Below are 27,708 nucleotides of genomic sequence, written 5' to 3'. Positions count from 1 at the left end.
CATTGCCATACTGCAGAAAATAGAAGCTTTTACTGATTTTTTTTTTAAACCTTCCATTCTAGACCCATTTTTGGTTGTCTTTCTCCTTTTCTTGCCTTCCAACCACCCCAGCTACAGTAGTAGGCACCACAGCAGTATCATCATTTCATCCTCTCATCAAGATCAAATTCTTTTTACGGTCAAATCATCTAGGCCCTTATCTGAAAGGCTTTCTTTACTCAGACAACAAAAGTCTTGACAATAGCACAGCTAAAACTCATCTGCATTTCATTTATTGCCCATGATTCTTGTCAGCCTAAGGTTGTTCTCAAATTCACAGATGGATATGGGAGAGGAAGGGGGAGGCAGTGGTGTCAACAAGTTTTCGGACAGAATTTAATAACAAGTTTGCCTTTTTAACTCAGCTAAGTTACATGGGGTTGAAGAATGAAATAAATGCCCCAAATTTGGCTGAAATAGATGCAATATGTAATCAAACATGAGGTTCAAAAAAAGTGCTCGAGTTATAATATAACCAGATAGCACATAAAGTGAAATTTTTAAATAAACATATGCATTCTAAAACCTTATCTCAGATTCCTAAGAGCTCTTGAAAAAAAAAAAATCTAATGGAGGGAGAAGGGGGATTAACATTAACATATGGTTTTCCTGACAGTTTGTCTCAAAATTCATGTTTAGTAGTCAATCAATATCCTCTTGAAGTCTTTATTTTAAAAAGTTGGGAAAGAACTAATGAATTTCCAGTATATCATTAGTTCTAAATTTTACACAACCATACATGATAGTATCACTCTTGATGCACACAAACACATATGAATGTCACCAACATAGAATATATGTTCACAGAGGTACTTAATTGCTCAATGAATAAAATTAATATGCATTCTTTCAGATACACTGTAGTCACATCTGGACTTTTCATACAAATTTACTCAACCTGCACACCTGTCAAGAAGCACAGGTCTTAACAAAAGTAGCAAAATACTCAGGGTTTTTTAATTTTTTATTTATTCATGAGAGACACACAGAGAGAGGCAGAGACACAGGCAGAGAGAGAGAGGCAGGCTCCCCACAGGGAGCCCGATGCGGCACTCGATCCCAGGACCCCGGGATCACAACCTGAGCCAAAGGCAGATGCTCAATTGCTGAGCCACCGAGGTGTCCCAAAATACTGTTTTGTACCTCCCCCACCAAAAATGCCCTGTTTCCTACTCAAATAAGAGTAAAGGAGTACTTTACCTCAAAGCTTCTAGAGAGCTACTTATGTTTGTTCTGTTTTCTTAACTCTCACTCAGTCCTCAACCTCTACCTGCAGTCGCTGCAGGTCAATACCCCACATACTCTGCCCTGGCTAAGGCCAACACAACCTCTGTTTTGCTGAACCCAGTGAGTATTTTGTCATCCCCATTTGTAACTGCTTGTCCATCTTCTTCTATCTGGTTTCTATTATATTCTCTTCTCCTTCCCCTTCTGTTCAGTTCCCCTTTCTGCCTCTCCCTTAAATGCTGCTGCATTCCTGGGCTCTGACTTATTTTATTCTCATACTATATGATCTAACCAATACATACCTAGAGTTTTAACTAAAACTTTCCTATTGACACTTTCTAAATCTCTACCACCAGCTAGGATTTTTCTCTTGAGCTCAAGACTTGGATAATTCTGGATAATTCTCTATATATGTCCTATATCTCACACTATACAAGACTCACAGTGAGATTATTTTTTCTGATTAATGTCACTGTAAACAGTAACATTATCCTTTACCCATCAAGTCAGATATTTTTTTTCAAATCAGTTATTTAAAAAAAGAAAGAATCCTCTCTTACTCTCTGGAGGCAATTATTCATTGAAGCCTCTCCACTCCAGCTCCTTAACATCCTATCTACACAATCATCATTGCTGCTGCTCTGGCATAGGAACTTATATCTCTTATGGAGTCTTGCAGTACCCATCTCATTCATCTTTCTGACTCCAGTTTTGTGCATCTACTTTTCACCCGTCTAACCTCTACACAGCTGCCAGTGTGGTCTAACATGCAAATCTGATCATGTCACTCCTTTGCTTAAAATTCTTCGGTAGCTCCCATAATCATGTTTCCCAAACTCACCTCTCCCCTAGAGATTCTGAGTCATTAGATCAGAGCTAGGACTTAAGGCTCTATATTTTAATGAGAGACCTAGGTGATTCTTAACAATTAGGGAAGGTAACAATGATCCACAAAATTAAATCTCAACTTTTTGCATAGCACAGAATAATAGTCTCATCTCTCTTGTATTCTGTCTCCAGAATGCTTCAATGCACACACACACACACACACACACACACACACACACTGTATAGTTAGCATTTAACTACACTAACATATAATTCTTCCAAAGTGCCATAATGCCGTGCCCCTGACACCTCAACACCTTTGCAGGTGCTGCAACTGCTGCCTACCATGAAGTCTCTGGCTTATCCCTCTAGTCCTGCAAATCTTAGTTCAAACCTCACCTCAACTATGACAACTTCTCTGATTTTCTCAGTCAGATTTAGGGACACCTTCTCCTATATCCCCATGAATTTCATCTATGCCCCCATTATAGCATCTTAGCATCATTATGATCATATTCTGTTTAAATGTATATTGAACCACTGGATGGGGGCTTAAGAAAAACCTTTATTATTTTTATCTATAACCCCTTACCCAGAGCCTACTATTATATACATATTTAGGGAATTACCAAGTAAGTGATTGGAAGCCACAATGAGTAGGAAGGATTCACTTGGGTCCTAGCCTCATTCTACCAACCACTAGTTGTCTCATCATGTGACAAGTAACACACCCTCTCAGAACATTACTCTTCTCATATATAAAAAGGATAAGTTTGAGAAAAAATCAAACATACACAAAAGTAGAAAGAATGGTATAATGAATCCCCAAGCACCTATACCTAGCTTCAATTATTATTGACTCATAGCCAATATTTTTCCTCTATACCCTCAAGCCACTTCTCCCTCCTAAGGTTAAAAGTAAACTCAAGATATCATATAATTTAATCCATAAGTATTTCAGTATATATCTCCAAAGTGAAGCCTCTTTGAAAATACTATGCCATAATTGTATGATTCACCTTGGTAGGTTGAACTTGGGGTCATAATTCTTCAGATACATTGCTTTATTAGAATAATTAATTCATACCCTTGCCTTGATCTCATGTATTTACCTACTCCTTGGATTTGGATTTGGCTATATGAATTGCTTTTGTCAAAGAGATGTTAGTGGGCATGACCCATGCAAATCCAGAAATGTACTAGCATGTTTGGACTTACTTACCCTCATGTGTTCTTACTTTTTGGATAAGAAGAACATGCTTCCAATAACCACTGGTTCTGGGAGGATAAGGAAAATGTGGAGAAATCCTGGACCTAACCTAAAGCTTGAAGCCATCCTAACAAATTCATACATCTACAGCCTGAAGCAGATCTACCCTGGGGATCTCAGAGCCAAGTAAGTAGTAAATAAATGCCTACTGCTGGGTGCCACTGGCATTTTGTGATTATTTGTTATTCAGAAAAAGCAGAGAAAACAGAAAGATTAATAGTAATTCCTTAATATCCTCAAACACACAGTATGCTAAACAAATGGTTTTTTGGTTTATAGTTCTTTGTATCTTTAGAGGTAAAATTTACATACAAAAAGAAGCATAAATCTTAAGTATATTATCTGATGAGCTTTGACAATTTACAACTATGCAATACAAAACCCTATCAAAATGGAGAACATTCCATCTCTGCAGAAAGTTCTCTTATGTCCCATCCCAATCTACTCCCAGCTACCCCTTCTGTTCTGGTTTTCTTTTCCACCATAAGTTAGTTTTGAGTTCTAGAGCTGCATCCAAGTGCAATCCTACAATATGTACTTGTACTATTCTATATAATGGACTAAACATTCCAATTATCCTAGCAAGTTTCTTAGAAGCAACTGAGAAGCTGATTCTAAACAGTACATGGAAATACAGAAGACCTAGAATGGGCAAACTAATTTTTAAAAGAACAAAGTTATTATCATTACACTATCTGATTCTAGGACTTACTATAAAGCCACGCTAATGAAGGCAGTATGTTATTGGCCTAAGGATAAATCTACAGGTCAATAGGACAGAAGTCAAAAGTAAATTTAGACTTATATCATCAGGTGATTTTTAACCAAGCTATTTCAGTGGAGAAGGGACTTTTCTTCCAAAAAATGTTTTTTCCCCTTGAAAAAATAAAATGAAACATAATACCCCCTGCCTTTTTTGTGCAACATATATGGAAAGCAACATAAGGTGAATCACAGACCTAAACATAAGAGCTAAAACTATAGTTTCTAAGAGAAAAAAAAAAGAAAGAAAATTTTTGGATGTTATTGAGTGAGATAAATATTTCTTAAACATCACAAAAAGCACAAATTATTTAAAAATTCATTAAATGAACTCAATCCAAATTAAAGACATGAGCTCTTTGCAAAACAAGATTTAAAAAGCAAAGGGCGAGACAGATACTGGTAGAAAATATTTGCAAAATACATATGATGAAAAGTTTATATCTAGAATATATGGATCTCACAACTCAAAAATAAAACAATCCTAATAATTTTGTAATGGGCCAAATATTTGAATAGAATATTTCATAAAAGAAGATAAACAAATTCCACTGAACACATGAAAAGATACCTAACATCACTAGAGATTAGAGAAACACAAGTTCAAACCACAGTGAAATACCCCTACACACTCACTAGAGAAACAAAGTCTGAAAAGACAGACAACTCCAAGTGTGTGTTGGTTGAGAATAAGAACAACTAGTACCTTGCTGCTTCCCTGTGCAGTAATAAAGCCACTTTAGAAAACAATTTGGCAGTTTTATACAAAGTTAAATCTTTACTTATGTTATGACCCAACACCCCTCATCAAAGACATTTATTCAAGAAAAATAAACGTCAAATAATTCACATACATGAATGTTTCTTAGCAGCATTATTGATAACCCCAAAATAGAAACAATATGAATGTCATTCAGCACAAAAAGAAACTGTGACATATCCATACTATGCACTGTATTCAGTCATAAAATGAAACTACAAATACACACACCCAAATGGATGAATCACAAGAGTTATACTAAGTCAAAGAAGCCAGACAGGAAGGTGATAAGAATGCAGACCAGTGGCTGCCGGCAAACAGAGGTTGAGGGGGATAGGGACTACAAAAGTGGCAAAAGAGAACACTTTGAAGTAATGGAAGATACTTGATTATGACATTGATTGCATGACTATATACAATTGCCAATATCAAACTGTACATTTATAGAGGGGCAATTTATTATATATATATATCTCAAAAAAAAAAAACCCAAGAAAATACATACAGGAAAATCTGTTAAATCAGACAATATCAACACTAAAATCCTGTAATTCAGAAACTGTTTTGTTTTTGTGTTACAAGAGAAAAAATTAATGAATGCATGAATGAGCATGAGTCCCACCCATTCCTCTTTTATTAGAAATAAATCAATCAGTCTGGGTGAAGGATTCATCAAAAACGATTACATACTAAAATGGAGCAGAAGTGGAGAACAAATTAAAGTTATTTATGTCTCAAAGTTCCTTTCAAAGTTTCAACTGATTCAGAGAGAGAGACAAAGTTGACATAATCATGTGAAATTCAATAGGTTTTTACTCCTGGTTTCTCTGCTTTGATTTCCTTTATCTTAGAACTCTGTGAAGCAGTTTATCAAATTCTCAGCCATCTGCAGATACACCACATACTCCTTTCCTTGAGTACCACACCTTGACCTGTATTAAAAAGGAAGTCGTCAGTGACAAATGTCAATATAACTCTTTTGTCATTATTATGTCTTTGCTTCATTCTTCCAAAAAAAATTTAGAGTGCTTGAGTGTCAGGGACAATAGGAGAAGGAATGAGGCTGCTGGGAATTACCCTTGTGAACAAACAGATGTGAATTTATGTAGGGGGGCAGCATATATGTACATTTATTATATAAAATATTAACCATATGCGTATCTTTGTTGACCACTATCTGTGGGACGCCATTACATCTGCTTCACAGAAATCTCACTTAATGCTCTCAACAACCTTATATCATAGATTTATACCATTATCCCCTTTTTAAGGATGAGCAAATGAAGGCTCAGAGGAGGGAAGAAACTTATCTAAGTCATGCATAAATTCCAAAGCCTTCTGCTACTCCATGTGTTGGCTATTCTGTACATTATGGAAATAGCCAAAATAAGTAATGAGGAAACAACCAAAATAAGAGGTATTGTTCCTGCTGTTGAGCAGCTCACATTCTTACAGTCTAAGAACACAAACCAGGCACTAGGACAGGTTTAGAGAGTAAATACCATGCTTGGTGTATGTATATGAGTAGATGCTTGTATGCGTAACAAGTGGGTGCTCTGACAGTCTTGTCTAAAGAGACAGGCACAGCACCATTTAAAATCCAATGGTCATAACTCATAATGCTGAGATTTATTTATTTATTTTTATTTATTTATGATAGTCACAGAGAGAGAGAGAGAGAGAGGCAGAGACACAGGCGGAAGGAGAAGCAGGCTCCATGCACCGGGAGCCCGATGTGGGATTCGATCCCGGGTCTCCAGGATCGCGCCCTGGGCCAAAGGCAGGCGCCAAACCGCTGCGCCACCCAGGGATCCCAATGCTGAGATTTAAATTAAAGCTCTATCTCCTCCCTAGGAATCATTCTGAGTTGCCAAGTACATAACAAAGTTCTGATTGGAAAGAGCTTGCTTTATTTACAAAATCTTTCATATTATATCTTCTATTAGAAACTCCTAAAGGATAAGTATAGGGCCATGTAAGGACGTTGAAGTCCCCACAACTTCTCATTAGAGTTAATGTGGAAATATTGTTTAAACGCTAATTGAGGGGATGCCTGGGTGGCTCAGTAGTTGGGCATCTGCCTACGGCCCAGGGCGTGATCCTGGAGTTCCGGGATCAAGTCCCACATCGGGCTCCTTGCATGGAGCCTGCTTCTCCCTCTACCTATGTCTTGCCTCTCTTTTTCTGTGTCTCTCATGAATAAATAAATAAAATATTTTAAAAATAATAAAAAATAAAAAATAAACTCTAATTGAGTACATGTGCACATTTTTTAGAAACAAAAATACATGAACATTTGAGTTCTGATTCTTAGTAACCCCTGTTTATTTCACTCTAATTTTGGTGTCCCCTGTTCCCTAACACCTATATTCTAATTAAATTCATGCTACAGTTTCAAATTCATAAGACGGAGTATAGAAAACATATGGTGTGCTTGTTACACAAGTAGCTTCAGGGAGAATCACTGCAACCTAAACACCAAGAGATTGGTCTGGGGCCCAGAAGGAAGAAAAAAAAAGTATTCCACTTTTCCAGACTCTGCTGCTTTTAGGGCGGTACCCCCAACCAGAGGTTTGTTTCTCATGCATCTATCACTTCTGTACTTTGTCTTAACTGAACTCTCAGTCAAGTCATTAACCCCTTAATTGCAAATTGTAGATAATTGCAATAATCCTAATTTTTCTGGGTCGTTGTAAGGTTTATCTGTGAGAAATATGTGAAAGCAATTGAAAACCTCTAAAACATCTTACAGATATGCACCTATTGTGAGAACATATGTTGAAATAGCACTGCTACCCTTGGGTTCATGGGGAATAAGGGTAGAATCTTGTCTTAGGGTGAAACTTAGCTTTCCCTGATCCCTTTCCTAAGAAACCTGAAAGAAATCCAGCAGGAAAGGAAAGTGACCCCCGGAATGAAGATGAAATGAGATGGTAGCGGTGGGAAGAGTGGAAACAGGGAGAGCCAGGGAGAGACTGTTTAATGTTTGGAACCAATGCCAAGCTAAATTAGAAACATGAGTCTGCGTACCTGTACCTTACCTCATCGGTATATAATCTGTAACCTGAGATTCCCTCACAGAGAAGTAAAAATAGCAAGGCACTTCAGCAGCCTGGGGTTCTGCTGAGTGGGGGAGGGCCAAGCTAGGGAAGGACAGAGAGACCAGGCAAGAATGCCAGTCACATGGTCTGGGTGAGAACTCCTCCTCCCCCATCCCCAGGGTGAGAGAATGTAATGTAACCAAGAGAGGTGGCATTGAGAGGGGGAAGAGGGCCGGCTGCCCTAGAGTCACCTGATTTTGTCATAGATACTATGACATTTCCTCACAGGGAAGCATCATTGGAGTTCTGAACCTGTGTGCTCCCTCCATGATCAAGGCCTGCAAACTAGTCTACCAGCGCCTAGGGGCTCACTCAGGTGCAGAGCAGATGAGACTCCTTTTTCCAGGCAGGTAGTTTGCTCCTAAGAGGTTGGAGTCAGTGATTTGCTAACTGGTTGCCCCACTCTTGGGGAAAACATTTTCCCTGAGTGAGTGAGCTGATGAATCCCTAAAATGGCAGGCTCCCCTCCTTCAGCTTAGATTCTGATCCCTCTCACACAACTCTATGCTTGTCATAGGTTTGTCATCAGGTGTGCAAATGATAGAGGAAGACTTCATCCCTGGTCAGCTCCAAGTATAGGAAGAAAGTGATCAGGCAGAAAGAGGATGAAGCTGATTTTTAATTAATCACATCAAAAGTTAGTGCCTGGATATGCCTTTTCACATTCTTTGGGGGATCATATTGGATGCTGTTAATAAAATGAATCCAATTTTGAGAATTCCTAATGTTGAACCAACCCTGTGTTTGTTAAATAAACCTTATTTGCATTAAAAAAATAAACTTGTATGAAAGAAGATGTTAGATTTCAAGATGGATCCCAAATTTCAAATCCTCTTGAAAAATAAAATTAAATAAATAACCCATGCCCTTTGGCTAAGCAAATTTCACTGTGATATTTCAAGCAGGTTTTCAATTTCCTTTGTAAGACTCCATTTGTTCATTCAAATGGTCTTTGTTCATTCACTTTGCAAGAACTCAAATATTTTTCTCATTGCCAAGTGAAAAGAAGGTAGAATTTGTCTTTCAGTCTGCCTCTTGTCCACAAACAGGGTTATCAATGTTTTATTTACTATGAATAATCAATAAAGAAAGTCTATGAGCTCTCCCTGGCTTCCCTGGAAGATATTACAGAAACAGCTCAACATAGTGGAAACAGGGAAAGATGGAGTTACAGAGACCTGGACTGGAATTCTGGCTCTCCCTCACCAGCTCTGAAACCCCAGGAGATTTAAATCACATCTTAGCTTCTTTCAACTGCCTTTCCTATAAAAATTGGAAGAGTGATGCCTACCTCATTGGGTGAATTTAGCGATTTAGTAAAACGGCAATATGAAGAAGCCCCTAGAGTCACACTATCTAATCGAAATATAATCACAAGACACCAATGTAATTTTAAATTTTCTAGTAGCCTCATTAACAAAAGGGAAACTGTTAATACAACAACATATTTAACTTAATCCAATATGTTAAAAATATTATTTTAAGACCTAATCAGTAGAAAAAATTCTGCCAAGATATTTTACATTCTATTTTTTCTAGTAAGTCTTCAAAAGCTAGTTTGTATTTTACACTTCTGAAATACCTCAATTCAGACCCTAAATTCTCATAGAAAATTCTTGATCTGTATTTAGATTTCTTAAAATTCACATTTGAAAAATAGATTCACATACCCAAGTTGTTCCAAAAGTACCTAAAGTCTTCCAAAAACTGAATCATGTATCAGTGTTTGAAATTTAAAATAAATAAAATTACAAAGTCAATTCCTCAGTCACACCAGCCCTCTTCCAGTGTTCAATAGCCACAAGTGGCTGGTAGCTACTGCCTTGGACCATGCAATCTTAGACTGATGTTAGGCATGTAGTAGGTACTCAATAAGGGAAATATTTTCTTCTGTCACCAGTATCTTATCTGAATCTCAAGGTTCTTTTGAACACTGAAGTTTCAACTTTGAGAGCAGTGCAAATAACATCTACAACGTGTTTACCCTCAGTCGAGAGGCAAGGATTGAGCTGGCATAATTTCTTTTAACAATATTATTTATTTGAGAAAGAGAGAATAAGTGCGGGGAGGAGAAGAGGGAGAGAGAAAGGGTCATCAAGCACACTCCCTGTTGAGCATGGAGCCCAAAGTGGGTGGGGTTCAATCCCATGACCCTGAGATCATCACCTGAACTGAAGTCAAGAGTCCAATGCTCCACAGACTAAGCCACCCAGACTCCCTGAGGCAGCATAATTTCTATTTGCTATTCCACATATTACTCAAAATTGTCTTCTAGAATTGTAGCCACTCTAGTTTTGGAATGCAGTTCAGTTAGCCTTACTGCTCACACTACACCTTCCTGGTTTCCCCTGTCTCAAGTAGTAAATAATAACACTAATGTCATCCTTGAATAGACAATATGAACTTACAAGAGAGAGAATCAGCTTCATCAATCAAACACCACTGCTTTGGAAATTCATGAACTCTAGGATAAACAAAAATATGCACGTGCATTTGAAATGCGTAACTAATCTTTTAAAACATATTCCACGTTAGAACTTTACAAAGAACTTTTGAATGCCACAGCTGCTAGTCTGAATCTGTCTATCCCATGAACATATGATCTGCTTTTGAGAATGGAGAATGCTAACAGGACTTAGGTCCATCTGATTTTTTATTCTACAAAGATGTAGAAATCTGAGAAGCAGGAGATTCAACAATTTGGCCAGATCACTAGCTCATTCTGTAATCAGAGTTTATGGTCCTTGCAAGGGTTTTGCATCTCAAATTTTGAGGACCATGGCATTTTTCCTAAATCTTATGAAAAGACACAGAGCCATTGGATGTTCCCAAATGCATGGTACCATAGTTAACAAGTTCTTAAATATAATGAATATCTACTGATATCTGCCCAACATCCTTCCCCACACCTCTGGTAACATCTCCCTGACATTCCTTTGGAGGAATGAACTTCCCATTGGATGTAGCCTTGTGGGATTCTCAATTAAATTGTTCTGTCCTCTCTGCCAATAAATATATCTTTGACCCAAATGAAGCTAATCAGTTTCTTTCTCCTTGAAATTTGAATCTTGAGCAAAATGTTGCAAGGATTCAAAATGACAAGAGCTCTTTCATTCTGAAAACTTGATCTCCTGACTTTGAAGGGGCTGTCTATAAGTTCTGCCTCCAGATCTCAAGAGCTCTCTTGCTTTTTCTCCTTTTCAAGGACTGGTCTTAGGGGCTTTTTCTTTAATCTCAGAGTTCTATAGCCATCAATAAATTTCTTTACTTTCTTTTCCTTTTTTTTTTTCTCTGAAATTGTCCAGATCTGTCTGTTGCTTGAACCCAATCATTCCTAACTAAAATAATAGGTAATGCTCTGTTATCAAATATTAAGTCTCTCAGGCCCAGGCCCGTTTGGCCAAAATGAACTTGCTGCTCTTTCTCCAATCATGCAGACAAAGATGCCCATTAATGAGCTCATGAAGTTGAGTAAGAGTCTCAGACAATTGCTTTTCAGTCTCCCAAGAGCCCTAATTAGAATCCTTTATTTGTCTCCAACTCAGGCAACCTTTGCTGTGGAGGTGAGAATCCTTGAAGGACATAGAGAGAATCTCCAGATTATTTTGGTCCGAGAAAAACCCTTCAGAGTGATTCTAACTGACAATTTTGTCAAACACAGCCATACTGCAAAATCAAGTAAAACTGAGCTACACCCCAAGCAAATATATTATCATTTTCAAGGCAGATAGTCCTTAAATGGAACTTCTCACTCATGTTTCACTTTTTTTTTTTTTGCTAATCTTCATTTTTTCATTATCAAGTTGTATGGCCTTTTGTATATCTACCTTAATAGTTACTTTGGCAAGTCGTAGAGGTTTAAGCTGTCTCTAGTATCAGAAACCATCGAAAATGTACAACGAAGTAGAAATACTGTTGACAGGCAAAATATTGACAAGTACTGGCTTCTACACATGGAATACAATGTGACTGCTAATGATGGAAAGATATTTGTGTACTCAGAGAAATACAGGCTTAATTGTTCTGCACGGCATGGTGGAAAACTACTGCCAAAAGTTATGCACAGTGCAGGGTACAAGGTAATTTTTTGGCAGTCTACATTACCAAAGATCATTCTTCAAATTAAGTCTCATAATTCTATAGCTATCATCTGTTCCCATTCCCATTTCTTGAGAAATGTTTTCTTTTACTCTGCACCACTATTACCAGCTCCTATATTTTAAGCACCTATGTTGATCTTGAGATCAAGCCACAGATCCTCCTCCTCCATTAGCAAAAAGTTGCTTGGAATAAATTATGTGGTACCACATTCTCCCAGTATGTTATCTATGCCTTGATAGTGAGAAGCATACATCTGCAAGTTCCATAAATTCTTTCAGGTCATTTAGGTCCCATTTGAAATCCTAATGTGACAATTTACAGAGCTGAAGTCCAGGAGCTTGTAAAAGTGAGTGCAGACTTCCAGAGTCTTCCCTGGGGAATAACAGCTACACAGAGCTGACTTAGGCAAATGGAACAATCGTTCCCAATAGGTCTCCCATTACCTTCATGCATCTCAAGCAGTAGTCCCATTTTTGGGAACTAACATGAAATGACATTTTTATATTAGAAAAAAACCATTATGGAATAATCTTTATCTAAAGCACTTTGTATAAAGGATAAAGTACTTAGGTGCTCACCTTGAGAAAGAAGTCACTTCAAAAACTGAAGGGTCTGAGATTTTACTCTACTTGCAAACTAACAGATCAGTCTGCCACAGTTTTGTGGATGCTGGTAGAAGACACAAGACTCCTGAGTCAGAGACAAAGGGTTTTATCACCAGCAGCAGACATCAAGCAGTAAAAACAATGTATTTGCTACAGTCCTCCTTGCGCCCAGGTATCACAGAAGTGACACAGATGGGCTCAGTGGGACATTGTTATAGAAAGGGGACACTTAGCTTAGGGAAGCCACATGTTTTACAATGGGCAATAGGCATGCCTACCCTCTAGGCATTCTCTGGAAGGAACACTATCTTTATTATACCTACTGTAAGAAAATATGCCCTTCACTCAGAAGGAACATACTATATCTTTCAAGGCTGTTCACTATACAAACATCTTTTAAAAAGGAGTTCAGAAGAAAAGCAGTCAATACTTCTGCACACAAGACATGCAGAAACACAAGGTTACACAGAAGAGAATAGTCTCCTAACATTACTGACCTATGCCCATTTTTCTATAAAATTTTAGAGATTGTTTTTAGGTAAAAAGTAACTAAAAGTAGGCAATAATTATTTAAGATTAGTTCTTGAAGAGAGACCTATTATTTAGTCTTCCCATTCTGGGCATTGTGATCTGAGATGTAATTGTCAGTAAGATCAACCTAGCTCAGGAATCTCTCCTTCAGGGTAGTGGCCTGGATTTTTATTTACTTGGTTTTTTTTTGTTGTTGTTTTGTTTTGTTTTTGAGAAAGAGAGAGAGAGAGCACAGGAGTGAGGGGAGGGGCAGAGGCAGAAGGAGAGAAAATCTCAAGCAGATTCCATGCTCAGTGTGGAGCTCGACGCAGAGCCTGATTTCACAACCCTGAGATTATAACCTGAGCCAAAGCCAAGAGTTGATAGCATACACTTAACCAACAGAACCACCCAGGTGCCCCTACATATGTTTTTTTTTACTCAAAATATTAAATGTATTCTTGTGAATGACTGAACCAACCCTATTGAATGAACTATATATATATGATTTACTAAAGGGGATCCCTGGGTGGCGCAGTGGTTTAGCGCCTGCCTTTAGCCCAGGGCATGATCCTGGTGACCTGGGATTGAATCCCACGTCGGGCTCCTGGCACATGGAGCCTGCTTCTCCCTCTGCCTGTGTCTCTGCCTCTCCCTCTCTCTCTCTCTCTCTCTGTGACTATCATTAAATAAATAAATAAATAAATAAATAAATAAATAAATAAATAAAACCTATAAAAAATGTAGATGTACTTGCCATTTATTGTGGGCTCAGCATGGCACTCACTGAGATAAGTACTTTGTATAGCTTATTTTATTAAATCTTTATGAAAACCTGTCAGTGTTATTGTCTTCATTGTTGATATGTAAAAAAGAGCTCAATGAATAAATTATCCAATGTAACTAGAAAAGGCAAGATTGGAATTTGAACAGAGATCTAGCTGACTCCAAATTCAGGTGCTGTTCTGTTATGCTACACTGACTTTCCAAACAGCTACTTCATGCTTAAATGTATGTGGACACATAAAAAGTCATAAAGGCATCAATTCAGTAACAGTCTGCTGTTAAGTATCAATCCCATCTATCTTCTAAGATTGTTAAAACCCTTAATTGGAGCCAATCAGTGTTGTATCTTTATTTTGCAATTCAGGACTAAGCTTTTAATAAGGATTCTCACCTTAATCCCATTTCTATACCCTTAGGACTGCAATGAGATAAAGACTTGCCCAATCAAAAGTGCTGTTACTATGTTTTATATTTCAGAGAGTAAGAATAAGATTCCCATAGGTCATTGGCCAAAATCAACTTAATGATTTTTCTGGGATAGGACAGATATAATAGTCCAATGGTAGAAGTAGATTGTCTGGTTCTATGTCATATGTGAATCACCTTTGACCAACAAACTTATATCCCTTTCTGATCTATACTGGCCCCTTGGAACTAATGAACTTTTTGTCTAAGAGGTTCTATATCCAATGCAAAAGTTATTGTATTGGAAATTGAGGGTGGGGTGGGACCAAACATCACAGGAAGGACAATTTTCATCAAAAGAACTTAATGGAAACTCATCCCATACCTTGGCCGACAGGAAGAATGACCATCAAGCCACATTATTATAACACCAGACAACTTAAGGTCAACAGGGACAATTACTCTTCCAGGCAAAAAAGAAATTGAAGAATGTTGTTTCAAAGAACAGGAACTATGCATGGATAAGAGAAGAAATATTCTTTCACCAACATGGTTAGATGGTCTTGTCTTCAAGAAAAATAATAATATTTACCTATGAGAAAATATTTAACTCTTACGAGTAAAGGAGTCAGTGTGTCAATGTTGGAAAGTTTGAAAAAAAACCTTGAATTTGTATCCATGTTTACCCTCACTCATGGACTGAGTCTCTTCTCCTTCTCTGTTTTGCTCCCACTTTAGGGGCAACAAAAAGCAGTGCGTTCCTGGCTAAAGCCAAGGGTACTCAGAAAGGGGCAAGACTTTGGGCAATGGAAGAGGTGGTGATATATCCAGGGAATTGTTAGAGTTGTCAAAGAGAAAGATTTGCAAAGGAAATCCATGGAGTTTGTATACACACCTTAAGGCAGGAGGGCCTGGTTGGGAATGTAGGGAACTCCTAAGCAGGCCATCTTCTTGCAAAGACCTAGGGTTTATCTTTCCTCTGAGATAAAAGAAAAAATATAGTTAGCTAGAGCCATAATCTTTGTTTCTCCTATATTAGACTATTTCTCTGAAATTATCCTATCCCTTTGGCAAATGTCTTTGCATATGCCTATGAATTTGGACAGGTAAGATTTTCAAAATAACAGGGCTCCACCTCATTTCCTCTCAGACTTAAGTAGAGGGGATTGTACCCCTGAGATGGTACAGTCACTGTCATCAGTAATGACCCTGAATCCTGCAGTTGGATGCTGCAGGGAATGCCCTATGACCCTTCACAAGCCTGGCAAAGGCAGCTTCTGTAAGAGGTCTTCACTGACCCCTACATTAAATTTCCAACACCTAACATCCAGCCTTGAAATTGCATAGTGTACTGTTACTGCTGCAAATCTCTCTGTCTCTGTTTGCCATTGCTTTCATTTGTGCCAATAATGGACTTGTGAAGTGGTGAAAACCAGAAACGATAGGGAAGCAAATGCCCTTTTTTCCAATAGAAAATACTTTATAGACCCATTTGCCCTCTACCAGGAAGAAGATGGCTTTCAGAAAGAGTTTTTGGTTCTCTGAGGCATTTTATTTAATTATTTCATGTTAACTTGTGCATGTGTGTGTGTGTGTGTGTGCACGCACTCATGCATATTTTACAAAACTGGTGTGAACGAATGAAGGGAATGATTATGGAAGAGATGATAAGGAGCTAATATTTAATGTTTCTTGTTGGATGCCTTGTTTATGTTAAGTCATTTAATAGTTCAACCACACAGCACATCCATTTGAAACAAGACAACTGATGCTCAGAAATATTAATTAGCTAGCGTGTTTAAGTTCATGTGACTACTTAAGGCAGACCTAGGATTTAAACTGAGGCCTGAATCCAAAGCCCCGTGGTATTTCCATAACTACATAAATGCATTTTGTAAACCAGGGCATAAAACACCCCATGAAAGTGGGCTCTCATGAATATATCTTTGGAGAATTTTTCAGGAAACAGAGAGGAGATTTGGAGCTGACTGGGGGGAATAAAATGATTTCTGACAGATATATAGCTACCCCGACCTTTCTGCAGTTGAGGGTATTCAATATTGAGTTCAAGCAGGCACTTAACAAAAACATTCCAGATTGTGGCCAGCCTTTCCCTCCAGCAAACTATCCCTTGCTGAAAGAACTCCAGGAGTTTGTCCTGGTGACCTGATATTTCTAATGCAGGCTGGATAAGTCAGTAAAATCTAAGACCAGGTAAAAAATCTAAAATCTAAAATCTAAGAAACAGGTACAGGAGGGGCTGGAGCAGCACTGTCCCCAGAACTTTCCACCACACACTGCAGGTGTCACACAACCCTACAGTTAACAATATGTAATTACTATCTACCAGGATTCTGTGGATCATTAACATAGAAATAATGGATCGGATGCCGGAGTCAACGGCCAAGTGGTGAAAACTAGAAATGATGGGACACAAGAAGACAATGAACGAGGTTTCTAAAATAAAAGTACTGGGGGGAGGGTGGGATGGAGGAGGTGGGCCGCTGACAGCATTGGGGAGAAGCCAGGGATGCAGCCTAAGATGTCAGTGGAGCACTGCCCATGACGCCCAGGACCTCTGCTCTATTCACTAAGAACTTGCTACAGCCTGAGCACAGGATCAAGGAAAGCGATGGTTGCCAGCCGAGGCTCTAGGCCAACCTGGAAAACAATTCAGGAGAATTTGTTTATTTTCTCCAACAGCCCCACAGAAAAATTATGGACCCATAGTATCTAACCTTCTCAAAAAAATTAGTGATGGGATCACGAAATGTTTCACCTGATCTCAAGACTCTTATTTATGATATTTATTGAGTGGTTATTATGTGCCAGGCATTCTACTGGGTGATCCTTGGGCTACGTAAAAATAGCTTATCTTCACCAAAACCAAACAAGCAAAAAACTTAAGAAGGTATGACTATTTTTATTTCATACATAAGGAAACTGAATCTGAGAAAGATTAAATTGGACAAAGAACCAGTTAGTGGTGTGACTAGGTTTCAAAGCCAAGTCAGTTTCATTCCAAAGCCAGTGCACTTTCTTTCCATTAAACTAACAGCTTCTTTCTAGTTGAGGCTGGGGGGGTGGGGTGGAAGGATTCCAGGATTATCTTTAGGTTGTAAGATTTATATTCAAATTTCTTAAACTAAAAAGATTAATAACTGTATCTGTACTTATGCAATTTCAAGCACCAGTGGTTAGATCAGAAAGTATTTTCCAAGAACAGCAAGGAGTTTTCTTAATAACTCTGGGTTTGAAGCCAGCCAGGTCTAGGGGTGGAATCTCTTGGTATATATTTGGGCACCCAAAAGATAAAGAGCTAGGGGGCAAGTATTTGCACTCAGAGCAAGATATATCTTTCCCTTCAAGAGTCTCCATCCCAACACTGATCAGAAAATGGACACCAGCTCTCTCCTCAAGGAGGGAGGCAAGGATTCACTGAAGGGGTCTTTAAGCCGCCTCCTCCCAGCTGCTTGGGGCTTCCCTTGTTGGATTGGGGTGGTCCTCCCACCCCCACCTGTTTTCTCTTGGGAATTCTTGGAGTTTGTGCTTATGGACCTGGTTATGGGTTAAGGAGATCTAGCCACTGCACTTCTTACTGAGATGCAACTACATTCCAAACACCACCCAGAATAGGTGTCCAGGGGAGCATTTGTCTTTTCTCCTTTGTGTTGCTGATGTCACATAAAGAGTCAAAGTCTCTTCAGAAATAATCTTGGCCTCATCTTCCATTTGTTCCAGTCACCCCAAACTTATCTCCCAGTCACAAATATACCTCAGTTTTAAACTCCTTTGTCTTTGTAAACTGTTTCTTTCCACTGAGCACCCAGAGTCTCTGTCTCCATAGAAAGAAAGGCAAACATGTGCCTTTTCCTCTAAGTGTCAAACTATCAGTCTTATTACTGTAAACAGACTCAACTGGAAAGCTTGGTTTGGAACTCATGACTCAAGGCTAGCTCTTAGGATCCACCCAAGAGGAGAGTCAGATAAAACTCCAGAAGACTGCAATCAAACTGGATGAAAAATGGGGGGAAAAAAAGACTATCATTATACTCTGTGGTGGGGAAAAATAAGATGATTTTATTTTGGAATTGAATTTTCTCTGATAACCAGGGGCTGGCAATCATTTTCAAGTTAGCTTCATGAATGTGTAACAAAGCTACAAATGTAGCTGTTTTAAAGCTACTCATTAATTTATACTTAAGTTTTTACTGGGAAATTTATTCCGTTGACTGATAGCTTTAAAATTTTTAAGAATAATAGCTGGAAAAATGTCTAGGTGTTATTATGGGTAAATATTATACAGAATGCCATACGCTAAAGTTTAAAATAACAACCACTAGCATTTATTTAGCACTTGCTACACATCAGACACTGTTTTATGCAATACAGAGAGTAATACCTTTATTCCTCCCAAAGACCTGGAAGGTTAAGTGCCAAAGTTACCCCCCACCCCCCATCCCCCGGGATATAGCTGAGGGAGCTACAGCACACAGCAAGGTCAAATGCATTGCCCAAGGACATGCACAGCTGGGATCCTAAGCTGGCATCCAGGCCTGAGAGTTCTTATTCCAAACAATTCATCACTCAAGTCTTCATTTTTCACATATTCTAACACTGAACTATGATTGATTATACTTCTGTTCACATGACATGAAATGCGACGGAGCCCATGTATTAGTAACAAGAAGTACATATCAAATAAGACTTCCTTTTTTGTTCATTCTGTAACTCAGTGAACATTTACTCACTCTCTACTAAGCCTGGGCTGTTCCGTGCCAGCTACTCAAGAGACAAAAATGAGTAAAACACAACCCTGGCTTCTAGTGGTGAAGCTGTAAGAGGTCAGAAGTTTAAAACCAATTGCTTTGCTCCTCTTGCTCGCTCCTTATACCTTCAGGCTGCTCACCTTCGTGAACCCCTCTGACTTTAACATCATTCCTATAACTTAATATTGTTAGCGATGTTGGAAAAACATAATAGAAAAAGGACCCAATTACTATTATACTATCCACTTTAATGCACTGTCATCCAAGCACACTCATTCACATGCCAGGCTCATTAGTAATGAATTTGCATTGGATATTCCATTCAGGGTAATTTGTAAGAGAGGGATCAGTAGCCACCATTTTCAGAGGAAACTCAATGAAGTTCGGGTCAGTTAGGTGTTATACCCCAGGCCACAGTGATTTGCAGGTTAGGAGTCCTTACCTGAGTTTACAAACTCCAAACTCTTTCCACTAAGAGAGAATATGTATCTTCTTTACACAACCTGCATGTAGCTAGTCTTTTCTATTGAATATGGCTTCCTTCCCTCCCTTGGTAAGACTGATCCTGTGATACAGTATATACAATACTGGACTCAATGGATCTGGAAGGAAACTGGAAAGTTTCTTCAGCTGGCCTCAGTGTTGAGGCTGGAGCCAGCCTGAAGCAGCCCAAATCCCTGCTTCTCTCATCTGAGGCCCACCTTGGCCCCCTGAGAGATTTCCAGAGCCAAAGACACCTCCCAAGCAGCAGACAGCCTCAGCCAAAACTGGTGTCTGTACTAGGAGCACGTGTCTGTGTGTTTGAGGAGAGGGAATAATCCTTCAGCTCTAGGCACAGGGTTTGCTCCCACATCCTCTCAAGCCTTGAGTTCAGGACCATTTACACTGCACACGCTGGCTCCCAGAGCATCCTGCCCTCCCTCTTCACGGAATTTACTGGTGGGTACCAGCTCCCTCCTTGAGGAGGCCAGAGCCCAGGAAAATGGTGTGGGGCCAACTCACCACACCCACTTCCCCTCTCAGGTACAGTAATACAGTCTGGTTTTCCTTTTTTGGCGGCTCGCTACAAATTTCCATGTCATTTCCTATTTCAACAGCTTTTATCCAACCCTGGAATGCAGTCAGAAAATGTTATCCTTGTTCAAACTTCCCACTTAAATATGAAAGGATTGGGCTGTAACCTTCTTTGGCCTGAAACTCTGTCTTTCAGTTACATTCTTAGCAGCATTTAGCCTAATAACAAAGCTGAAATCATCAGTCTAGCTCTGGATCTCCAAAATGAATGACTGCCTCTATGAAGGCAAAAGGGAGAGGCCACTCATGGCAAAGTGAGGAATGATCCTTGAATGCGGTATCCTGACCTTGAATCCTAAAGACTGAGTTCTGCTTTTCACCATGCCCTGAGTCTCACTCTGTAGGGCTCTGAGTTTCAGAGATGTCCTAAAGTATCATTTGTCTTTGTGAGTGTGTGCTTTTCCACACACACACAAACACACACCCTAAGTTCCCTCCCTGAGTCAAAGAATACATGTAATAATTAGTCCTGACATTTCTTTTTCCTCTTTTTCTTCTTCTTCTTCTTCTTTCTCCTTCTTCTTCTTTTTAAAGATTTATTCATTTATTCTAGAAAGGGAGAGAAAGAGAGATTGAGAGAAAGAGAGGGCAGCAGTTAGCAGAGAGAAAGAGGGAAAGAGAATCTCAAGCAGACACCCCATGGAGCATGGAGCCCAATATGAGGCTCAACACCACAACCCCAAGATCATGACCTGAGGCAAAATCATGAGTCGGGAACTCAACCAACTGACCCACCCAGGGGCTGCAGTTCTGACATTTCTTAAGTACATGTGACTTTATTAGGTTCTTTATTTTCATTTATTTTTTTTAAATTTTTATTTATTTATTTATTCATGAGAGACACAGAGAGAGGCAGAGATAAGCAGAGGGAGACGAAGGTTCCCTGCAAGGAGCCTGAGGGGAGACTCAATCCCAGGACCCTGGGATCACGACCTGAGTCAAAGGCAGATGCTCAGCCACTGGGTCACCCAGGTGCCCCTATTATGTTCCTTAAATGCTTTGTCTCAAACTCTCAGAATGACCCTAATTATCCCCATGTTAAAAGTGAAGAATTTGTACCTCAGCATGGTGAAATAACCTGCCAATGTAGCAAACATACATGCCCAAAACATGAGTCAGGACTGGGGACTTAAATAATATTAGGTGTTTTTTTTTTTTTTTTTTTGAGAGAGAGAGCATGCGTGTGAAAGCATGTGTGTATGCACATGCAGGGGAAAGGAAGAGAGAGAATCCCAAGCAGCCTCCCCAATGAGTGTGGAGCCCAACACTGGGCTCTGTCTCAGGATCCTGAGATCATGACCTGAGCCAAAATCAAGAGTCGAACACTTAACCCACTGAGCCACCCAGATGCCCCAGTAGTGGGTGTTTGTGACACCTCAGTGTACTGCCCATCAGGCTACAAAGAGAACTACTTGATCCAAGTGGAAAGTAGAGTGGGAAATTAAAGGGCATTGACCCTGTTGAGGACCTACTCTGCACCTGACACTCTAGTCAACATTCTATATGCTTCAAATAATTTAAACTTATAGGATAAGCTGTTACTGTATCCAACTGCCAGATGTCCATAAAGTTTTGTGGTATGCTTGGAAAGGAAAGATCGAGGTTCAAACCAGGTCTGTCTGATTCCCAAGTCAGTGCCTCATGATAAAGAATGCTGTGACTAATTTCAAAGCTGACTTTAGGCTGAGGCAGTTTATTATGTGAATGGTTCTATCTGTTCATGTATGTCTTCCAAAGTGACCTCTAGGATCCAGTCATAGGAAATAGGTTTTGCCCTGTCATTTCTCTGTCAAATGGCTAAAATATGAATCTCTTGAGAGTATGCATCATTTAATCAACATCTAGTTTATTGTCTGAAAGGAGAATGAGCTCAAATAAGTATTAGATGAGTGAATGAATGAATGTGTTTCTCAATATATTAACATTTTGAATTCCAATACCTTGATACAAGTTTTCATTAAGTGAGTCTCTTGATTGCCTCTACCAAGTTTATGTCACATACTTGCTCAGATCAATTCATCAATATATCCCAGACCTCTTGAATCAGAATCTCTCAACTGAATCTGCTGGAGGTCTGCATTTTGAGATGGCAATTCCAAAGTATATAAGGTTTGTGACCACTGCTATGGAGCAAATCAGCTGAGCAAACTCATTTCCTTTGGGCAATGGGAGCGTGCAGTAAGCCTGGAGCCTCCACACCTTGGATGGGTCTTACAGAGGGTAGAGGAGAGAAGAGGAATTCTATAGCAATATCTGACCTGTGGCAAATTGAGCAGTAGGCTGGAAATGAGTGAATTCCTTGATCTTTTTTTAAATCTTTTTCAACCCTAATTGATATTTAGTTTTGAAATTGTGAATTTTTTTTTAGGAGAAGAATACATACAATTTAAAAAGTCAGGGATGCATGGGTGGCTCAGTCAGTGAGGCATCTACCATAGGTTCAGGTCATGATCTCAGGGTCCTGAATCAAGCCCACAGTGGGCTCCCTACTCAGCAGGGAGTCTGCTTCTCTCTCCTCCCGCCATTTCTCTCTGTCTCAAATAAATGAATACAAATCTTAAAAAACTTAAATAATAAGAAATAAAAAGTCAAATTATGCTAAAAGGCATGTAAAAAATCCCCTCTATTCTCTTTCTTCCATTTTCTCCTCCTCAGATGTAACCATTTTTAACTTTTATAAAAGTTATCTCTTTAAAAACTATCTCAGTTTTCCTAGAAACACATGCATTTACTCACATATATTGGTTCATCAGATTTAGACTTTATTCGTTGTATTTCAATAAATGAAAATTTTAGCTTTCTTACACTCTCTCCTTTCCCTCCCCCATATAGCTAATCATAGTCTTTTCACTATTAGATATTGTGATAATTGTTCAGTACTCAATCAAATAGTAGACTATGATTACACATCTTTTCTTATACAAGCTCTTTGTTTTCCTTGGGGTTAGTAAGTACCTCATTTAAAAAACATTCTATTTACCTATCCCTCATTAAGTGTCCCCTCACCTACTGCAATCTTTAGAATATGTCCCTTAATTTTGTACATGATCAAGTCCATCAGATAATTTATCATTTTTATTATTTTTTAATGTAGATAATCCTACTTTAATGTAGATAATTCTCCATCTATCTCCTCCAACCTCTTTAGACTTTCACTTCTCTTACTTTGGAACTTTCCTTGGCCAATTTCCTTTCTTTCTAATCTGTACTGGATCCTAGTTTTGGTATCTTTTTCTTTCCTTATTTAGTCTTCTTTTAATGGAAAACTCCCTCCAGTAACTTACTGAGAAAGAGAATATCGTAGTGAAAATGTTTGAGGCTTTGCCTGTCTGAAAACACCACTAATCTTCCATTACCTTTGATTTGTAGTTTTTAAGGACAGAAAATTATAGACTGAAGATCACTTACTTTAAAATTTTAAAGGCACCATTTTCCTCTATCTCCCAACAGAGCTGTTAGGAAGTCTACCAGCATTGTGGTATTCTGATATCTGATCCCTGTTATGTGTGAATCTGTCTTTATTTTCTATTTGGAAATTTTTAGGTGGTTTTGTTTCAAATGTGTGATGACATGGGTACTTCATGGGCCCTTGCAATTTGAGATGTTTGCCTTTTGGTTTTGCTTTTCTTCCTTGATCATATTCCTCTTTCATATTTTTGTGTTCTTTTTTCATATTTTCTATTATATTTATTCTATAATTTCCTTCCCCTTTTTTCTTATTGCCCATCTATTTGTCTATTTGTTTTGTTTTATTTTCTGGATAACATCATCCAAATATTTTAGAGGGTTTTTAAAATTGAACCTATTATATGTTTTTTATTTTAATTCCAAGATAGTTAACTTACTATTTTAATTCCCCAGAGATTTTTAAAACACCCTGTTCCAGGTTGCAGACATTGCTTGTCTAGTTTTGTCTAAAACAGACTATGTATTTCTTTTTCTTATTTTTTTTGTTGTGTTGGGAGATTTTCTAAGATATTTCAATTAGAAATATCTTTAAAATTTTGAAATAATCTCTTAAACCTGTAGGTACAAGAGTAGTTAAAAAGTTACATGTTCATATGACCAATATTTTACATCTATGATACATGGAATGAGCTTTACAAAATGCCCTGTGAGAAAAAGAACCCATTTTGTTATTACCATGGAAAGCTGAATTGATTCTAATTGGGTAAATCTGGCGGTAGACACCAGGTGTCCTGAGCCCCAGTTTAAGAGTCTTCACCTTAATTAGAAAATTGGTTCTCAAAGATTATTTATTATTACAGTCAGCTAAACAGCTTAATGAAATCATGGGCCCCCTATCAGATCCATCAAATCAGAAATCCCTTAGTGTAAGATGGAGAAATTATATACATATCTGTATAAATTTTTTAAAGAAGTTTCCCAAATGACTACAAGACTAAGTTGGGAAACTATTGCATGGATATATTTTTGTACCCTTAACCCTTCTCAGGTGATGGTGACTAAACCTTTTTATCTGTTTCTCATAATAACATTCCCTCAAGACTAGCTCATTTGCAATTTGGAACAGAAGGGAAAGATTGCAGCTATGTCAAAAGTCTATTGCATCATTTTGTTATTGGATGTACCCATGAAACTGCACCAGTCTCCTTTGCCTTATATTGTGTTTGTCACAGGCCAAGAATAAAGGTCTTTTTCTGCCACGACTACATTTCATTTCTCCCTGTCCAGCCTTATCTGATGCCACCATTTTCCATTTTCTATCATAAGGCTCCTCCCAATACAAATACAGAATAATATATGGGCTAGATCAGTGTAAGGAGATCCAATGATACAGACAGTTTTACCTCAAGTACCCCCATTTTCTGCTCATTATATCCTCTCACCTCACATACAAAGCCCCTTCCCCCCAGTTGTTTTTACAGAGGTCTAACATAACATTCACCAAGAATGTCCCTGCCTCCTTGAACCATATCACAGTCGCTTGACTCCCAGCCTTAAAACAAACACACTCCAAATCCATAGTTGTTGAAGGAGACCAGTACTAACACAACTGCACAACACCCATTCCATTCCCTCAGCCTTGCAGCTGCCAAAAAAAATTGAGACCTTATAGTTACTAGCCCAATCTTGAACTGCCATTATAAATAAAATGTGACAGCAGATTTAATTGTTGAGAATCAGATCCTTAGTTACTTAGAACAATACTCGACTGGGGAATTCGCTGGAAAAAAAGAAGTGCTTTTATGGAACAGATCTCCCCTGCCTTACTTCTCATTGCAGAGTTCAGTGTACATGTGACCTAATATCAGCCCCTTACCAGGCAAAATTCCAAGGATGTGGAGTCAAAGTTGTCATCGTATGATATGCAACAGAATTACACTTTCCTCTGCCACACATAAAAGGGGGCAAAGGTAGAAAATAGGCCAGGCTTAGAAATAAAAAGGGACACTGTCACATGCAGGGAATTTGAATTAGAATAGGGTCATCATGAAATGAAACTTGCAATGACTAATTTCAAGTCGGTAAAAAGACCAGGTAGCATTTGTACCATGGCCTCTCAAAGAACGTTCTAAAAAAAAAAAAAAAAAAAAAAGTGCCTAAAGAAATGGTCTATACATGTGCATAATGTTTATTCTCGGAAATGTAGGCCAATCCTCTCTACACATATCATTGTGCGCAGTAACACGCAGGCTTGGGGGTAGCCCAAAACAAAGCATCCAGTTCTCCTTGGACGTCAAATTCCAAACCTAAGAACTTCAAGAACTTGTCTAAATGTTCTTGCTCCTGAGAACAGAGGCCTTAAGAGGATCTGGACATATTGCCTGGAGATCACACTCAGAAACCCCCTAAGAGCCTAGAGAAATAACAGACGCTTACCTATCAGTGCCTTATAGATCATGGTCCCCACGAATGAAGGAGGCATTATTCTGGAAGACATTAGAGTGCTAAGAGATGAGTAAACCTTTGGGCCATAAGTGTGAGTAAGAGGATGAAGAATTAATAGGAAGTGAACACCAGACTCGGCTTGCTCTTGTGGTTTCCCCATCTCTGGTAGGCACATAATTACTACCACCTAGTTCAGAATTGTGTAACTGGTGAAACCTAGTTCAGCATAGGACAGGTGTGAAATCCCGCCTGCAGGGCACCAGAAGTCACATGGGAATTCGAATGAGAGCTGTCGCCGAGAATCTCAAAGGGGCCGAGGGCGCCTCCAACCACCACCGTTACACATCTACATCTGTGTATCTTTTTTTTTTTTTAATTTTTATTTATTTATGATAGGCACACAGTGAGAGAGAGAGGCAAAGACATAGACAGAGGGAGAAGCAGGCTCCATGCACCGGGAGCCCGACGTGGGATTCGATCCCTGGTCTCCAGGATTGCACCCTGGGCCAAAGGCAGGCGCTAAACGGCTGCGCCACCCAGGGATCCCCCTGCATCTGCGTATCTTAACCCGCAAACAATAACGGCTTATATTTGCATAGCATTTTGGAGCGGTGCCCCTCTTGGTCCTCGCTTCCATGCAAGTCTGGGCAGGGCTTGGTGGTTCCATTCTATGGGGGGGCAACTTCCGACCCAGGAAAGCTAGAGGAGTTATCTGAGATCACCCAGCTGACAGCTGAGGTTCCAACTTTGGTTTTCTGATCTCAGAACCAAAAGGGGTTTTGTTTCGTTTTGTTTTTTGTTTTTGTTTCCTTTTTTTCCAGTCAATAAAGAACATTTTGTAAAGTGTTTTTTTTTTTTTTAATTTTTATTTATTTATGATAGTCACAGAGAGAGAGAGAGAGAGAGGCAGAGACACAGGCAGAGGGAGAAGCAGGCTCCATGCACCAGGATCCCGATGTGGGATTCGATCCCGGGTCTCCAGGATCGCGCCCTGGGCCAAAGGCAGGCGCTAAACCTCTGCGCCACCCAGGGATCCCAATAAAGAACATTTTGATGGGAACCAATTCTGAATTGGTCTGTGCCTCCAGTCACTAACATCACCGCCCCACATCCTTCCGCATCACACTTCATAACTAGGAAATGAGCGGGATACTCACGGCCAGAGCAGGCCATCCACTCACCCGAGTAGCCCCACTAACGTGCAGGAGAGTGGTCTGCAGAAATGGCCCACCTTGCGGCCTGGCCCAGGCCCCCTGGCTCCCCTTGCGGGCAGGACGTTCCAGGCGAGGGCACCTCGACAGGATGCAGGGCGCCTGGAGGTTCCATCATCATGAGTCCCAAGCCCCACCTCCGACATCATACAAAAAGCAAACACAGTGCTGGCCTCCTTCGGTGTGAAATCCTCCCTCCAACCAGCTCTGACACGAAGTGGCCTCTGGGTGCCCGGTCTGGAGGAAACGGGATTGGGTCAACCCACTGGCCTTTTCTGGAAACCCAGGAACCAGAGCCCTTCCTCCCCCCGCGATTCGTGCGCAGCGCTGAGAGCATGAATCTTGGATGCCGTTGCAGAAGGAACCACGAGCCATTTATTCTTAGTCTAAAATTGGCAGCTTTTACG

The 27,708-nt window shown here is 39.4% G+C and overlaps 1 long non-coding RNA gene across 1 annotated transcript; it reads right to left on the bottom strand.

Moving 5' to 3' along the window:
- Positions 1-4,908: 4,908 nt before the first annotated feature.
- On the bottom strand, positions 4,909-27,530 carry LOC121496236. Its single transcript, XR_005989130.1, has 3 exons — positions 27,272-27,530; positions 15,290-15,373; positions 4,909-5,818 (listed from the first exon to the last, which is right to left on the bottom strand). It is a non-coding gene; the product is annotated as an uncharacterized LOC121496236 (long non-coding RNA).
- Between the last annotated feature and the right edge of the window lie 178 nt (positions 27,531-27,708).

Source organism: Vulpes lagopus, chromosome 7 (genome assembly GCF_018345385.1).
Source record: "Vulpes lagopus strain Blue_001 chromosome 7, ASM1834538v1, whole genome shotgun sequence".
NCBI lineage: Eukaryota > Metazoa > Chordata > Mammalia > Carnivora > Canidae > Vulpes > Vulpes lagopus.
Note: the sequence above shows the minus strand (reverse complement) of the source record. Positions and strands in the feature narration are given on the sequence as shown.